The sequence below is a fragment of the Crinia signifera genome, chromosome 1 (assembly GCF_055691185.1).
Source record: "Crinia signifera chromosome 1, ASM5569118v1, whole genome shotgun sequence".
NCBI lineage: Eukaryota > Metazoa > Chordata > Amphibia > Anura > Myobatrachidae > Crinia > Crinia signifera.
The window spans coordinates 41722277-41740232 of record NC_139217.1 but is presented as its reverse complement, the minus strand read 5'-3'; the positions used below and the strand labels follow the sequence as shown (position 1 = coordinate 41740232).

At 49.1% G+C, this 17956-nt stretch overlaps 1 protein-coding gene across 1 annotated transcript in view; it reads left to right on the top strand.

The window, feature by feature from the left end:
* Positions 1 to 17956, top strand: part of EXOC6B (exocyst complex component 6B) — a 191683-nt gene that overhangs the window by 75543 nt on the left and 98184 nt on the right. The gene's annotated exons all lie outside the window — the stretch shown is intronic.

Genomic DNA, 17956 nt, shown 5'->3' with positions numbered 1-17956 from the left:
GTATGGGTTGCGGCTTCCCCACCCTGTACACTACCACCTATAAGTTATTATATAGTGCTATACGTATGATGTCACATTATAGCCTACCTACTATTGGTTACTCTCAGTGTATGGGTTGCGGCTTCCCCACCCTGTACACTACCACCTATAAGTTATTATATAGTGCTATACGTATGATGTCACATTATAGCCTACCTCCTATTGGTTACTCTCAGTGTATGGGTTGCGGCTTCCCCACCCTGTGCACTACCACCTATAAGTTATTATATAGTGCTATATATATGATGTCACATTATAGCCTACCTCCTATTGGTTACTCTCAGTGTATGGGTTCCGGCTTCCCCGCCCTGTGCACTACCACCTATAAGTTATTATATAGTGCTATACGTGTGATGTCACATTATAGCCTACCTCCTATTGGTTACTCTCAGTGTATGGGTTCCGGCTTCCCCACCCTGTGCACTACCACCTATAAGTTATTATATAGTGCTATACGTGTGATGTCACATTATAGCCTACCTCCTATTGGTTACTCTCAGTGTATGGGTTCCGGCTTCCCCACCCTGTACACTACTACCTTATATAGTGCTATACGTATGATGTCACATTATAGCCTACCTCCTATTGGTTACTCTCAGTGTATAGGTTGCGGCTTCCCCACCCTGTACACTGTCATGGACGCCATTTATTTCTTGGATATTCTTTCTCATCTGGCACAGGTTCGTATTGGATATTATCCTGCGTTTCCCCAGGGCATTTTGTGATTTCATAGTGATCCTGATCCGAAAGCCCTCTGCCGCCCCAGTGACTATTACTGCCCCATATACCTCATTTAGTATCGTGGGTAGCACTATGCTGTCAGTTACTCCCATGCATTTCATCCCCAACCTTTCTCCCGGTTGGCAGCTCTGAGGCGCTGACATTTCCAGCGGTTCAGCCAAAGTTGAGCGATAATTGTTCCGAGAAAGTGGCGGAGGTGGATGGTAATGTTTGCTAAACAGAGCGTCCCCGGGGGCAGCGCTTTTCAATCTGGTGCATGTTTGAGAGCATGTGGTAAACTTTATGCGATACTGATTAAACCCTAGGACCCCAGGGTGAATTGGCAAGGCCTCCGAGAGAACTGATGCCAGGGCAGACTGAACGGAGCGCTGGCAGACAGCAGAGGGAGCTGGTATACACCCCTGGAAGATAGACGTCCGTCTCATCCGCTCCCTGGCATTCCTCTTCTGAACTAACAGCCACTGTTTGTTCTCGATTTAAGGAGAGAAGCTTCTCGTAATAGAAGGCCCATATGGTATCAATAGCTGGGACTTGTGTGATTCACCGCTCCGAAGAGCAGCTGGGCGAAAGGGATGGATGCTGTGAGAATTGGGGGATTCCGAGATTGTATAAGAGGTGACAGTGCGCTTTGTCATAACATCTAGTTAGACACCTAAACATAGTCGGCCGCGTCTAGATCAGCAGTAACGATAGTTAGACGCAAGCGTTAGATCGCTGGGAGAGTGGATACGTTACTGTAGATCTAGACGCCACAGGTTCTGTTCTCCACTATGTAGGTCGTGGTCCCCCACGAGTGAGAATATCCCCAGTCAGTCGGGATCCCAACTAACTGTTGGGCATATGAAGAGACGGGATTCCGATGACTGTATACTGGGGGAGGAGGGGGGGGGTGGCGGCATTAGGCCTGATAGATGATATCCAGACTCATGATAGATTGACTCTAGGTCGACACCGTTAAAAGGTCGACATACTCAAGGTCGACATTGACCATTGACAACGCAAAGGTCGATACAATATTTTCATGGTTTTTTTTTTTGGGGGGGGGGGGGGGGGGTTTAGACCGGTGCACGGTACACTTATACAGTATCCACGTTGACACATGTCGACAGACACAAAACCATAAAGACCATGTGTCGACCATGTCTGCCGACCATTTGCTTGTGTCAACCTGTCACTGCTGATCTTGTGTATGTCAACCATTTAAAGGGTGTCCACCTACCCATTGTGGACCATTAGTAGATGACTGTTGGTCAATGACTACATTTATACCATAACTCTGATAGATCCGGTATTATAATGGCGGCCTGCAGTTATGGTGTCTGGATCCGTACAGGTCAGGGGTAATACATCGCATGCTGATCATTAATGCTCCAATAAGCAGCCAGCGATGGTTCTCCGCATCGGGCCCAGCTCCATATAACACCAGGAATCTGGCTCTGTAGGACATCCTATGGAGGTTCCAGGGTGGGTTGGGCAGGGCAGCTGCGATTTGTAGGGGTGTGGTATAGGGTTCCAACAGTCGGGATCCCGACAGTCATTAGCCCGACGTTGGGATCCCGACTGGTCGGACTCGGAGAGCATGGCGAGCGCAACAAAGCCCCTTGCAGACAAGAGAAAAAGGGAAACAAATGACCAGCGCTGTAATGGATACCCAATCAAGGTTATCTTCAATGTAGATTTCTAAAGGTCTCTCAGCAAATAATCTTCCTGTTGTTATGAGGAAGTACACTTACAATTGATTTCATTCAGGTGTGCCCGTAAAGGTTTCTTTTTTAGACAGCCCTCACATATGCACAGGAATCGACATGCAGAATAAACGACATAGAATCAACTTACATGGAGTTTCACTCTCGCGTTCACATAAAAGGTATCTTTGCTTGCCAAATCAGCGTGGACGTCAGGGAACAGGTAACAAGGTGTTTATTCTGACACTTTCATAAAATCCAAACACGACAAACAAAGAGTAAAAAAGTGGAAAGTCCAGACTGTGCAGGTGGATGGATCGCCGGTCAAGCTTCTCCCTCACTCTGGAGTGTGCTGCAGACAACACCGCAGGTTGGAGGTACAAGGTAATTGATAGCGCCGCGCCGATCCGTCTTGCAGCGTCTGGTATATGGGCGGTTTAGGTCATCAAGATGACCTAAACCGCCCATATACCAGACGCTGCAAGACGGATCGGCGCGGCGCTATCAATTACCTTGTACCTCCAACCTGCGGTGTTGTCTGCAGCACACTCCAGAGTGAGGGAGAAGCTTGACCGGCGATCCATCCACCTGCACAGTCTGGACTTTCCACTTTTTTACTCTTTGTTTGTCGTGTTTGGATTTTATGAAAGTGTCAGAATAAACACCTTGTTACCTGTTCCCTGACGTCCACGCTGATTTGGCAAGCAAAGATACCTTTTATGTGAACGCGAGAGTGAAACTCCATGTAAGTTGATTCTATGTCGTTTATTCTGCATGTCGATTCCTGTGCATATGTGAGGGCTGTCTAAAAAAGAAACCTTTACGGGCACACCTGAATGAAATCAATTGTAAGTGTACTTCCTCATAACAACAGGAAGATTATTTGCTGAGAGACCTTTAGAAATCTACATTGAAGATAACCTTGATTGGGTATCCATTACAGCGCTGGTCATTTGTTTCCCTTTTTCTCTTGTGTGCAACTACTGGGGTTTCGGCGTTAACCCCCTACAAGAGACCAGCTGCTAATCACTTTTTCAGCGCTGGGTACACACCAAACCAACCTTCAAAGCCCCTTGCAGGCTCGCTGCGGGCACAGTGGCTCACAACACTCGCCACCTATTCTATTCTCCCTCTATGGGGGTCGTGGACGGGCGGGAACCCGTCTGTCTGTTTTAACAGTCGGGATCCCGTCCGCCACCCATTTGTAGTTCATGCAGTAAAAACGTCAGCACTGAACCCCTCTATGACTCCTTCCTTTCTTGCACAACAGCCTCATTATGGCTATATGTATGGAGGGTGTGCTTGTCCTGTAAGGCTCCCCCTGCGTGAAGGGGGCATTGTACAGAATCACCCCCCTTTCAACATAATAGTTGTCTTCAGGTTCCATCTTAATTCGCAGCTGTACAACCTCTAGTTAGGTTTTGTGTCGGCGTTTTTAGATTGTAAGCTCCACTGATTATGAAACCTTCTCGATAGAGGCTCCGACATATTACGCAGTGCTACATAATGAACGTAACCGCCGTTTTGGGCACCGCCCGCCTTTTGTGCGTGTCCAGATCAGCGCACAGTGTGCTCATTCTGGTTTTATTTTATTCATGTGTTTTTGAGCGGACGCCACCACGCTTGTGCCGCGTACACGCGTATACTGTACCTCCTCTCCATTTATACTCAGCGAGACGAATGGCCTTCATCCTCCCTGCCCATTGCATTACAGCGGGACGCACCCGGAATCAGGCAGCAACAGCTGCGGGAACACACTAAGTGCTGTCTCATTGGTTACAGGGATTATTGTCATTAACATGCCCGTAACTTCCATTAGAAGCGCATCTTACATGCAGACTCTAACGCTGCTTAGCGGCCTGAGACCGACCAGATGTCACTCTCCAATTTTTTATTTTATTTATTTTTTTACTTTAATGGAATTATTAGTGAGATCGTTAGTGTGACGGTCTACTACTGGCGTCAGGATGCCATTACGATACGTGTTCCAGGTAAATAAATCGGCTTAGTACAGTCTGAAAGGGTTACCTGTGCATTCCAGTGACGGGATCTATATTTCAGCAGTGTGACCGTCACCTGTGTCCCCGCTGACCATCTCATTATAAATTACTGCAGCACATCCATTAGTCTTACATGTCAGAGTCGGCAGTGAGCACAATGGCGACAGCGTGTAAAGAGGGTGATAGTGTTCCCTCTTATCCCTCTTCCCAGCTGCTGCTCCCAGTAGCCGCGGTCAGTTTCCTGTGACCTCTCAGACAAATGCCCCCCTTTCCTCTCATGGTCCCCCTGCCTCTGCTCGCCCTCACCCTCAGTGTACGTTCCGCTTGGTGAGTGGGTGGTCCTGTGTGGGGAGAATGAAGTGACACAGCCGACAGAGTAAATACCGCTTATTAGCACAGGATGTAGCGGCACTGATACCCCTGAGATGGGAGTTAATCTGGTGTTTACGGCTTTCTCTGAGCGAGTAATGTGAGCCCTGGGACCCTTATTTATGGGGACAGTCAGCCCCCTGTAATTAGCACATTATCAGGGCTAAGCATTTGGGCTGCAGCTGTGGGGAGACGCCTTAATACCCGGACAATCTGCCTGACATGCAAATCAAACTCCATTAAGAAACTTCAGGCTCTTGTAAAGGGCCAGTGCCAGCCCTGTGTGGCAGCCAGGCAAGGCTGCTGTTACTGGGGCAGCCACCTGCACTTAGCATTGATGTCCCCAATTCTGCTCCAGGTTAGTTTGGAGCTATCTTTGTATGTTCATATCAGTGCGGTGTCTGTATTCATCTGCTACAGGACCAGGGGCTTCTCCGGGGGGGAAATCAAGTGTGTATGGAGACCGCAGATAACGCTAGTGCCTTGAGGGTTGTATTTTGGACCCCCCCCCCTTGTGACTTGGCATAGGTGCTGCCATGAGGAAATGTTTCAGCTGACCCAGTCTCCTCCAATCAGAGCATCTGAGCATTAAGCCTGACATTACCATCCAAACGGCTCCTCCCAATAGGTATATAAGTGTTTGCTGTGCACTGGCCGACTGTTAGTGTAATGATACCAGACGCCTACCTGCTTCTATCCAGTCCAGCTCATATATTGGTTCCAGTCCAGCCCAAATACCGCTTCCAGCCTGGTCATCTCCTGTCCCAGTCTGGGCATCTCCTGGTTTCAATCCAACCTCAATACTGAACCGAGTAGGGCCACCACCAGGTTCCATCCATGTCAAATGCTCATTTTATTGCGGTCCTATCCCAGTTCCGGTTTGGCCTCAGTACTGATCATAGTATGGTCATATTTCAGTTCCGGTCTGGCCTCAGTACTGATCATAGTTTGATCATATTTCAGTTCCGGTCCAGCCTCATTACAGGTCACAGTCCAGTCACCTGATGGTGTCAGGCCAGCTCTAATATCAGTTCCAGTTCGGACACCTCCCGGCCCGGTCCAGTTAAAATATGGATGGATTCTTGCCCGGTCATCATCTAATTCAGGTCTGGACTCAATACACGTTCCAGTCCGGCCTCAATAGTGGTCCTAGTTGGCCACTTTCTGGTTCCAGGTCATCTCTAATACCGGTTACTATACTGACCCTAGGCTACGCATCATGCTGAACTCATTGGTATCTGCTCTCGTTACCACCAGCACTATCCAGTTTAATAAAGGTAATATTCTTAGAGCCACCATGGGAAGTCCTTAGTCCACGACTGTAGTGTTCACATTATCACCGGTTCCTGCTACCATTGTGCCACCCATTGCAGTAAGCGTTATTTACTCAAAGAGCAGGAACTGGATGGAGGCTTCCAGCCCACTATATCCACCCCTGTCCAAGCCACTCATGACTGTCTCCTACCTTCTTATAGGGATGAGTACACCTGTGCCAAACGCCTGAATTAGGTGAGAAGCTCTGCACTAATATAATGACCTTCTGTCTATGGGCATCCGTCATATTTACCCACATAGCTGTAGTAGTATATATCCGGAGCCTCATTTTGCCTGGCCAGCAGAGGGCGACGTCATCACACGGGTTAATGTTGGTCCCCATTTGGGGGGATGGAATGAGGATAGCATCGGTGGCTCTCTGGCCACCTATCAGTGACCTTACAATGAGAGGACGGGGTTTGTGGGCAGACGGCTGCCTAGTGTGTAGACAGAGTGACTAGCTTGCGCCTGGAGCAAGACCTATTCATCTGGTAGGAAACAGCCGGACGCGTCATGGTCTTGGCTCTCGCCACCTCATTGACATTCATGTATTCCTTCCTGGAGCTCAGTGCACATGAGTCACACGCGGTGCTTACACGCTTGTCACACACATACAGCGTCTACTGACCGCCTGTCGGTGGATGTGGTGTCGTCTGGGTTACATTATAGGGTTCCCTCTATGCTGGGACTTCATAGTCCTCCCGGCAGGTTCTGCCATCACAGATCCCATTATGGGCCTTGTACGTAGATGGACTTATGCCACATATTGGAATTCTACGGACATTGGCCAACTGGACCTGTTGTCTGTAATAAGCTCAGTGGAAGAGACTGTAACGTGGAGAACACTGTGTGTTTTTTAATGGAGATCATCTACATTCCGACGTAACCGAGACAGATGATTTATCTTCGGCAGAGAACGCTGGATCCCTGCCTAGCCCTCAGGTGGAGTCACAGTCTTTGTGGTGGGCTAGCACTGGAGGCATCATCATTCCAGATTCTAGACTCTGTCCTCAGTGCTGAGGAATGGTCAGCCATAACTCACGTGTCCAGCAGTGTCTGCTCAGCTGGTTCTGAGACAGGATATGAAGCTCCAGGCTCTGTCTGTCTACCAGCCATACACTACAGCACAGCGGCCGAGGGGAACTCTAATCACTATGTACCGAGACTACACCGCTCCTTATGATCTCGGCTGGGTATTCTAGGAAATAATGGTGTAATGGTTAGCATTACTGCCTCACCACGCTTAGGTCATGGGTTCCATTCCCACCATGGCCCAAATGGTATGGAGTTTGTACATTCTCCTTGTGCTTGCGTGGGTTTCCTCCCACAATCCAAAAATATACTGATAGGTTAATTGGCTCCCAAACAAATTAACCCTATAATGTGTGTGTGTGTGTGTGTGCTCATGTGGTAGGGTTACAATATAGATTGTAAGCTCCACTGGGGCAAGGACTGATGTGAGTGTTCAAATATTCTCTGTACATCGCTGCGGAATATGTGTGCGCTATATAAGCTGTTAAATAAAAATGTTAGGCGACTTCAGGAGAATAGACTTCTGGGTAATACCATTATTGACCACCCTTTGTCTAACTGCTGGGTTTTCTGAGTATAGAGGAGCAAAAAGAGAATGCCCAGCTACATACAGCCTGTTACACCCTTGGCAGGGCTCTATAGTGTAGAAAGGGGCCTGTAGTGCTGCACCCCTTAATGAAATGTCAGCATAGCAACTAATCATCAATACCGGAGATCACCCTCATCCCGTTTAAAGGGGTGAGGGTGATCTCCGGGGTCCCTCCACGATGTAGTGTTACTGCTAGTTGCTTACTTTGAACGGAATTTCTAGGACACAACTTGCTTGTCCTGGTAATACATTCTGCTTCTTACTAAGGGTCAGATGTATCAAGCTTCAATATGTGATAGAATGGAGAGTGATAAACAGCCACCCAATCAGCTCCTACCTACCATGTTACAGGCTTCATTTGAAAAATAACAGGTGGGAGCTGATTGGCTGGTTGTTTATCACTCTCCAATTTATCACTTTATAAAGCTTGATACAGCTGGCCCTATGGGCCACATGACCTAATTCAGTCCTTGAGAGCCAAAGGGTCGTTCTTTCCCCTCGTCTATGGTAATGGTTTGGGTTGCTACCAGTGGTAGCTCCAGAGATGGGACATGCAGCACAGTTTAACATTCAAATGGGGAGAAACACCAACTGCCAGGCTTGGTTTGTCAGTTGAAATAGCAGTTTGTGTTTAGTGACTTCCCTATTTGAATTTTGAACTGTGCTGCCCCTTCCCTGGAGCCAATGGTTAATCCTTAGTGGGCCATCGTGTTGCTGGAGAACAGACCTGACTTTAGGACCTTCTGTCTATGGGGGGGTCATGTACGCTGCGGCTGGCTTCCTAGTGGGGTTCTCATAGACATGTTCTATAACCTGTAGGATTCCCCAGGCTGGACGCAGCACAGAGTACAGGTATAGATGCCTAGCTCATGTGTTCACACATTCAGTAGATGTGCTTTAGTGGGATGCAGTTAAAATCCCGGCGGTCGGGATCCCGGCGTTCAGAATCCCGACGCCGGAATCCCGACCGCCGAAATACCGACACATTCTCCCTCCTGGGGTGTCCACGACACCCCTGGAGGGAGAATAAATTAGCGTGCCGAGCGTAGCGAGGCACCGGGCCCGCTGCGTAGCGAGCGCAGCGAGCCCGCAAGGGGGGGGCAATCCACGTCCCCCCCTTGTCGGCATTTCGGCTGTCGGGATTCCGGCGTCGGGATTCTGAACACCGGGATCCCGACCGCTGGGATTCAATACTGAATCCCACTGGGTCTGGATGTTATACTGAAATAGCCACCTGCACTTAGCAGTGGTGTCCCCAATTCTGCTCCAGTTTAGGTTTGAGCTATCTTTGTATGTTCATATCAGTGCAGTGTCTGTATTCATCTGCTACATCTGGATGATGGCGGTGGCACTCTCAGACTATGCAATAAAGACAAATGATGCCTGCTGTGTGGTTCAATGTTCCGTGCTCGGCCGTTCTTGATAAAAGTGCACGTGCACTGAAACCACATTTTTCATGCCTTGAAGACAGATTAAAGTTCCAAAACGTCGACCACCCAGTTGTGTCCCTGTGCACGTTTTTACAAAGCCCAGACCTGCTATCAATCCCCATTGTGTGCTGCACCCCGGCGAGTATATATATCTGATTTATACACACACTCTATTGGACACCAGCACACAGGACCAGGGGCTTCTCCGGGGGGGGATCAGGAGTGTATGGAGACCGCAGATCACGCTAGTGCCTTGAGGGTTGTATTTTGGAACCTCTTATGGTTGTTATGCTGCACAGTTCCCGGCTGGATTATTTTTGTGTTCTCTCTCCTTGGCACTGGGATGGTCTCCAGCGATAAGTGAATTTCTGCTTCCGCAGCATGCTCTGTCATTTCCATGCACAGCCGTCACATATACCCACATAGCTGTAGTAGTATATTGCCTGGCCAGCAGAGGGCGACTTCATCACACTCCGGGTTAATGTTGGTCCCCAGTTGGGAGGATGGAATGAGGATAGCATTGGGGGCTCTCTGGCCACCTATCAGTGACCTTACAATGAGAGGACGGGGTTTGTGGGCAGACGGCTGCGTTGTGTGTAGACAGAGTGACTAGCTTGCGCCTGGAGCAAGACCTATTCATCTGGTAGGAAACAGGCGGACGCGTCATGGTCTTGGCTCTCGCCACCTCATTGACATTCATGTATTCCTTCCTGGGGCTCAGTGCACATGAGTCACACGCGGTGCTTACACGCTTGTCACACACATACAGCATCTACTGACCGCCTGTCGGTGGATGTGGTGTCGTCTGGGTTACATTATAGGGTTCCCTCTATGCCGGGACTTCATAGTCCTCCCGGCAGGTTCTGCCATCACAGATCCCATTATGGGCCTTGTATGTAGCTGGACTTATGTCACATATTGCAATTCTACGGACATTGGCCAACTGGACGGCTTGGCCATTTGTAAGTGTAGATATAAATTAGAAGGGGATAATGCACCAGCCAATCAACTACTAACTGTAATTTTTAAAAAATAGCTGATTGGATGGTGCGTTATCACCTTCCACTTTATCTCTTCAGCAGGCTTAATGCATCTGCCTCATAATCTCATATAATCGTAATTCTGTGATATGCAGTACACAAAACCACCAGTAGTGGGCAGCGGTAGATCAGTAACAAAGTGTTTCTCATACGCTATAAAGCTGCTCGCAGATGGGGAGTCTGACTCCCTGCATCACTGTATTGGTTACTTAATGATGTGAGGGCACTGAGTTTCCCCTGAGTATTTAATGACCATATATGTACAGTCAACATGGTATATAATATAAACTCCCTCACCTTGCCATTTATTGTTTTACATTTTATAATGTGGGTACACATTCTGCAGCACTTTACAGAGAATAAATAGCAATTGACATCAGTCTCTTCTCCAGAAGATACACACACACACACAGTAGTGTACACTGAGCTGGGGAATGTACAGGACATGTGCTGTCTCTGCAGCATCTGGGGCTGGTAGGACACATACAGTAGTGTACACAGAGCTGGTGGATGTACAGGACGTATAAGTGGTCACACAGGCAGTGTGTCTGCAACATCTGGGGCTGGTAGGACACATACAGTAGTGTACACAGAGCTGGTGGATGTACAGGACGTGTAAGTGGTCACACAGGCAGCGTCTCTGCAGCATCTGGGGCTGGTAGGACACATACAGTAGTGTACACTGAGCTGTTGGATGTACAGGACGTGTAACTGGTCACACAGGCAGCGTCTCTGCAGCATCTGGGGCTGGTAGGACACATACAGTAGTGTACACTGAGCTGTTGGATGTACAGGACGTGTAACTGGTCACACAGGCAGCGTCTGCAACATCTGGGGCTGGTAGGACACATACAGTAGTGTACATTGAGCTGGGGGATGTACAGGACGTGTGAGTGGTCACACAGGCAGCATCTCTGCAGCATCTGGGGCTGGTAGGACAGATACAGTAGTGTACACTGATCTGGTGGATGTATAGGACGTGTAACTGCCCGGTCACACAGGCAGCATCTCCGCAGCATCTGGGGCTGGTAGGACACATACAGTAGTGTATACTGAGCTGGGGGATGTACAGGACATGTAACTGTCTGGTCACACAGGCAGCATCTCTGCAGCATCTGGGGCTAGTAGGACACATACAGTAGTGTTCACTGAGCTGGGGGATGTACAGGACGTGTAACTGTCCGGTCACACAGGCAGCATCTCTGCAGCATCTGGGGCTGGTAAGACACATACAGTAGTGTACACTGAGCTGGTGGATGTACAGGACGTGTAACTGTCGGGTCACACAGGCAGCATCTGGGGCTGGTAGGACACATACAGTAGTGTACACTGAGCTTTTGGATGTACAGGATGTGTAACTGTCCGGTCACACAGGCAGCATCTGGGGCTGGTAGGACACATACAGTACTGTACACTGAGCTGGTGGATGTACAGGACGTGTAACTGTCCGGTCACACAGGCAGTGTCTCTGCAGCATCTGGGGCTGGTAGGACACATACAGTAGTGTACACTGAGCTGGGGGATGTACAGGATGTGTAACTGTCCGGTCACACAGGCAGTGTCTCTGCAGCATCTGGGGCTGGTAGGACACATACAGTACTGTACACTGAGCTGGGGGATTTACAGGATGTGTAACTGTCCGGTCACACAGGCAGCATCTGGGGCTGGTAGGACAGATACAGTAGTGTACACTGATCTGGTGGATGTACAGGACGTGTAACTGTCCGGTCACACAGGCAGCGCCTCTGCAGCATCTGGGGCTGGTAGGACACATACAGTAGTGTACACTGAGCTGGGGGATGTACAGTACATGTAACTGTCTGGTCACACAGGCAGCATCTCCACAGCATCTGGGGCTAGTAGGACACATACAGTAGTGTACACTGAGCTGGGGGATGTACAGGATGTGTAACTGTCCGGTCACACAGGCAGCATCTGGGGCTGGTAGGACACATACAGTAGTGTACACTGAGCTGGTGGATGTACAGGACGTGTAACTGTCCGGTCACACAGGCAGCGTCTCTGCAGTATCTGGGGCTAGTAGGACACATACAGTAGTGTACACTGTCCGGTCACACAGGCAGTGTCTCTTCAGCATCTGGGGCTGGTAGGACACATACAGTAGTGTATACTGAGCTGGTGGATGTACAGGACGTGTAACTGTCCGGTCACACAGGTAGTGTCTCTGCAGCATCTGGGGCTGGTAGGACACATACAGTAGTGTACACTGAGCTGAGGGATGTACAGGATGTGTAAGTGGTCACACAGGCAGCATCTGGGGCTGGTAGGACACATACAGTAGTGTACACTGAGCTGGTGGATGTACAGGACGTGTAACTGTCCGGTCACACAGGCAGCGTCTCTGCAGTATCTGGGGCTAGTAGGACACATACAGTAGTGTACACTGAGCTGGGGGATGTACAGGATGTGTAACTGTCCGGTCACACAGGCAGCATCTGGGGCTGGTAGGACACATACAGTAGTGTACACTGAGCTGGTGGATGTACAGGACGTGTAACTGTCCGGTCACACAGGCAGCGTCTCTGCAGTATCTGGGGCTAGTAGGACACATACAGTAGTGTACACTGTCCGGTCACACAGGCAGTGTCTCTTCAGCATCTGGGGCTGGTAGGACACATACAGTAGTGTACACTGAGCTGGGGGATGTACAGGATGTGTAACTGTCCGGTCACACAGGCAGCATCTGGGGCTGGTAGGACACATACAGTAGTGTACACTGAGCTGGTGGATGTACAGGACGTGTAACTGTCCGGTCACACAGGCAGCGTCTCTGCAGTATCTGGGGCTAGTAGGACACATACAGTAGTGTACACTGTCCGGTCACACAGGCAGTGTCTCTTCAGCATCTGGGGCTGGTAGGACACATACAGTAGTGTATACTGAGCTGGTGGATGTACAGGACGTGTAACTGTCCGGTCACACAGGTAGTGTCTCTGCAGCATCTGGGGCTGGTAGGACACATACAGTAGTGTACACTGAGCTGAGGGATGTACAGGATGTGTAAGTGGTCACACAGGCAGCGTCTCTGCAGCATCTGGGGCTGGTAGGACACATACAGTAGTGTACACCGAGCTGGGGGATGTACAGGACGTGTAAGTGGTCACACAGGCAGTGTCTGTGCAGCATCTGGGGCTGGTAGGACACATACAGTAGTGTACACTGAGCTGGGGGATGTACAGGACGTGTAACTGTCCGGTCACACAGGCAGTGTCTCTGCAGCATCTGGGGCTGGTAGGACACATACAGTAGTGTACACTGAGCTGGGGGATGTACAGGATGTGTAAGTGGTCACACAGGCAGCGTCTCTGCAGCATCTGGGGCTGGTAGGACACATACAGTAGTGTATACTGAGCTGGGGGATGTACAGGACATGTAACTGTCCGGTCACACAGGCAGCGTCTCTGCAGCATCTGGGGCTGGTAGGACACATACAGTAGTGTACACCGAGCTGGGGGATGTACAGGACGTGTAAGTGGTCACACAGGCAGTGTCTCTGCAGCATCTGGGTCTGTACACTGAGAAATTGCCTCTTTTCCCCCCTTCTAGTATAATTTGCGGTAGATTCTTGGAGTATTTAACAGGCCAGATATTTCGGTTTCCCTACAGTCCTCGGGCCCCCGAGCCTTTGTGACCCGTCTTGGCGTTCTGACTTCCAATTCCCCTAGAGGCATCTTCCGAGGGACTTTTCCTAATAGGAAACATTAAAAGCACGGCTTTCCTTCAAATTACAAACACATTCTTCCATACCAAGAAATACAGCGCCAATAAATGAGGAGTAATTCGGGGACATTAACCTCTCCATCCCTGGCTTCCCAGCATAAATAACGCAGCGTTGTCTCTGGGATACAATAGCGCTGATCTCGGCCCATAATGCCCCCAGAACCACAGCTGCCAGTCTATGCAAGGCAGAACAGCGGCCACTGTTTTTGTCACTGGCTGATGGAATGTGAGATTTCACCACTGAGACCCACACGGTTCTTTGAGCAATGTGTGCTCATTGGCCAGTTGCTCTAATGGTGCACCGTGGGGGTGTGTCTTACTGGCCAATCACTTATTTCTATCTTGCCCGATCTTTGAGCCATTTAAGTAGCCCAACTGGACATTGATCCTAGACCAGGCACTTTTTAAGGCTTGGCGGCCACTGACGTTGCCATGTGGCCATGCTTAGAATTGACCGTGCCAGGGGTATCCGAAGAAGGCTTCAGTTTCCTGATAGCTGGAATCCTGACGATCTCTTGGCAGACATGTACCGTAGGAGGTGGGGTCGGTGCGATTCCTGGCTGCGCGGTCAGACATGCGGCGATCACTGAACCATGGCCTGTGTTTTTGTTTGTCCAGAATAGAAGAAGAGATGATTACAGGGCAGGATTCCCGCTCTTTAAACAGAAGAGAGATGAATGGAAAACAGACTTAGAACCGTTCTGTTCAGAAGTTTATAGACATTAATACTTTGGCAGACGCCGGGCTCATGTTTGATGCAGCCTCTGTTCCTAATTATCGGGACAGATTTCGAGCACCACAGGGCAGAGACCGGGCTCGGGTTGGGTGCACAACGGGAAGGAAGCATTACAGTGCGGTCTATTAATGGTTTATTCGCCACTGCCCGGTGTTTGTTTATCTGACACTGTAGCACAGGAGTTGCGGTGGTAGACTGGTTACGTAGCACTGTCCCTCCTGTCTGGTACCGCTTGGCGGGCAGGTATGGAAGGTTAGCACTGGGGTGGGGGGGGCAGCAGTGTAATTGGGATCGATGTTTTCGATACCACTCTTACTTTCCCATAATGCCGCTCAATCGATGCGTTGAACAGAGCACAGATACTTCTATTGATCTTGTCCAGTCTATCCTGCTTGTAGATCTTGCTCTGTCCACCAGGGGGGGCTGTGCCACCAGTTTTGGAGACACGGCTCACCAGCTAATGAGAGCGTAAGACAAATGTTTGCCATGAACGGAGGTTACAGGCCAAGCCATTTGTATCCATAAAGAGGAGCTTAGGCTCACAAGCGACAGATTACCAGTTAGAGAAGAATGATCAGTCACTGGTTATACCTGGTGCTGGGGCCGCTGCAGGGCCTTCTGGGCTAAGTGAAAGTGCAGCAGGGGGTCCCTGGTTTACTTTCCACTTCCCCTGGGAGGTCATGGAGGTAACGTTACACCTAACCCCATTTATCATCTGTGCTACAGCGGCTGGAGCGGGGTCCCGGCCTGTGCAGTATAATAGGACATGGAAAGGCTTCCAGGGAAAGGCCGATGTCCCCAGCCTAGGTTCACGGAAAATATTTTAAGATTGATTATTTGATATTGATGTTTTTTTTTCATTTTTTTTTTTCATTGAAATAAGATCCCTATAGGCGAAGACTAATGTCCCATACACACGGTGCGATTCTGATTAGCTTTCAATTTGATTTTAACTGTCGTATTTGATGCCTATTCGGTCCCCTGTGACATTGAAATCGAATAATATTAATAATAATAAAAAAATAAAAATAGACTGTGCAGGCGAGTCCAGCTCTGTCCTACTGTATATAGTCCAAATGTAATGAGTGCACTAGATCCCGACCATATTGTGATTGAATGGGGGAATGAATCGCATCCTGTGTACGGGGCTTAAGGGGCAAACTAGCTTCTAAAAGTGAAAATAGGTGGTTGTTGCCCGTAGCAACCTATCAAATTCAGGCTACCATTTTCCATGATGCAATTGTAAAAAGATAGCTAGAATCTAGTTGCCACAGGCAACATCTCCACTTTTTCACTCGTTAGTAAATGTACCCGTAAGTGTGACGTAGGGGGATGCTAGCAATAGCTCTGCTTGGACAGTGTTGACTGCACGGTTATCCTCCCCCCCGCTGCTAGGCAGTGCCCTCAGAGTATTCGCCTGTCCGCGGGGGGGACACAGGTGATGGCAGGTCACATTAATCCTAGTTTCCCTGGCTCTGCTTAATGCATTGGGCTAATGTTTTGTTTCCATGAGTGCGGTTTACGCAATAAGTAGTAAAGTGGTTAACTGTGCTGTGTTCTTCCCATCAGTCAGTGGCTCTGGGCTCTTCGTCTCCCACAGGCGGTGTGCCGAGCAGATTGCACCGCTGTATGTGTTACTTGAGTCGTACTTACACTAGTTACTGTATATAACCGTGCAAAACTCAGTGCGCTGGATTCCCAGCAAAAAGTCCTGCAATATAGATACTAGGGGTGAGATTTAATAGGATGAGAGATTCAGAAAGTGAGAGATTTGGGAAGAAATCTCCAGTTTTTTTAAAGCGGCAATCATTTACACTGCAAAATCAAACTGGTCTTGCAGTGTAAATGATTGCCGCTTTAAAAAAACTGGAGATTTCTTCCCAAATCTCTCACTTTCTGAATCTCTCATCCTATTAAATCTCACCCTTGATGTAAAGTTAGGTTGTTTTTTCCTTAAGACTTAAGGTCCCCATCCACTATGGCGAGGTATCCCATGCTGTACCCCGCCACCTCACTCACCCGCCAGCTGCCGGTAGGCAGGATTCCATTGGATACCCCGGCAACTCACCCTGCAGGATAACATACGATACATTGTATGCTGTTCTTTTGCATATAATGTATTGTATGCCAGTCCAGCAAGGGCTAGAAGCCACGATAAATATTCATGGCAGCCCGTAGGATCTGCAGCTGCAACATGGGAACGCGCCTCACATAGCAATCGCAGAAAAATTACATGCGATGTGCCACTTTGCATGCGATCCATCGCAGCAATGCGGCGCAATCGCATACAAAGTGACCATATCGCACTAGTGGATGGCGGTCTTTACAACCAGAAAATCAGAACATATGACATTTGGACTATAACATGTAATTAGTGGGATCAATGTACAGCGGGGAATCGGTTGGTGTTAGAGATTGTCTATCATCTTAAACTTTGGTCCATGGGTGATTATACGGTGCTGCCCTCTGGTAGGAGACGGGATAATACCAGCTAGCATTGCTGGTGTTGGGTGTGATTATACAGTGCTGCCCTCTGGTAGGAGACGGGATAATACCAGCTAGCATTGCTGGTGTTGGGTGTGATTATACGGTGCTGCCCTCTGGTAGGAGACGGGATAATACCAGCTAGCATTGCTGGTGTTGGGTGTGATTATACGGTGCTGCCCTCTAGTAGGAGACTGGATAATACCAGCTAGCATTGCTGGTGTTGGGTGTGATTATACAGTGCTGCCCTCTGGTAGGAGACTGGATAATACCAGCTAGCATTGCTGGTGTTGGGTGTGATTATACAGTGCTGCCCTCTGGTAGGAGACGGGATAATACCGGCTAGCATTGCTGGTGTGTTGGGGTGTGATAATGCGGTACTGCCATCTGGTAGTGGATGGGATAGTACTGGCTAGCATTGCTGGTGTGTCTGGGTGTGATTATACAGTGCTGCCCTCTGGTAGGAGACGGGATAATACCGGCTAGCATTGCTGGTGTGTTGGGGTGTGATTATGCGGTAGTGCCATCTGGTTGTGGATGGGATAGTACTGGCTAGCATTGCTGGTGTGTTGAGGTGTGATTATGCGGTACTGCCATCTGGTAGTGGATGGGATAGTACTGGCTAGCATTGCTGGTGTGTTGGGGTGTCATTATGCGGTACTGTCATCTGGTAGTGGATGGGATAATACCGGCTAGCATTGCTGGTGTGTTGGGGTGTCATTATGCGGTACTGTCATCTGGTAGTGGATGGGATAA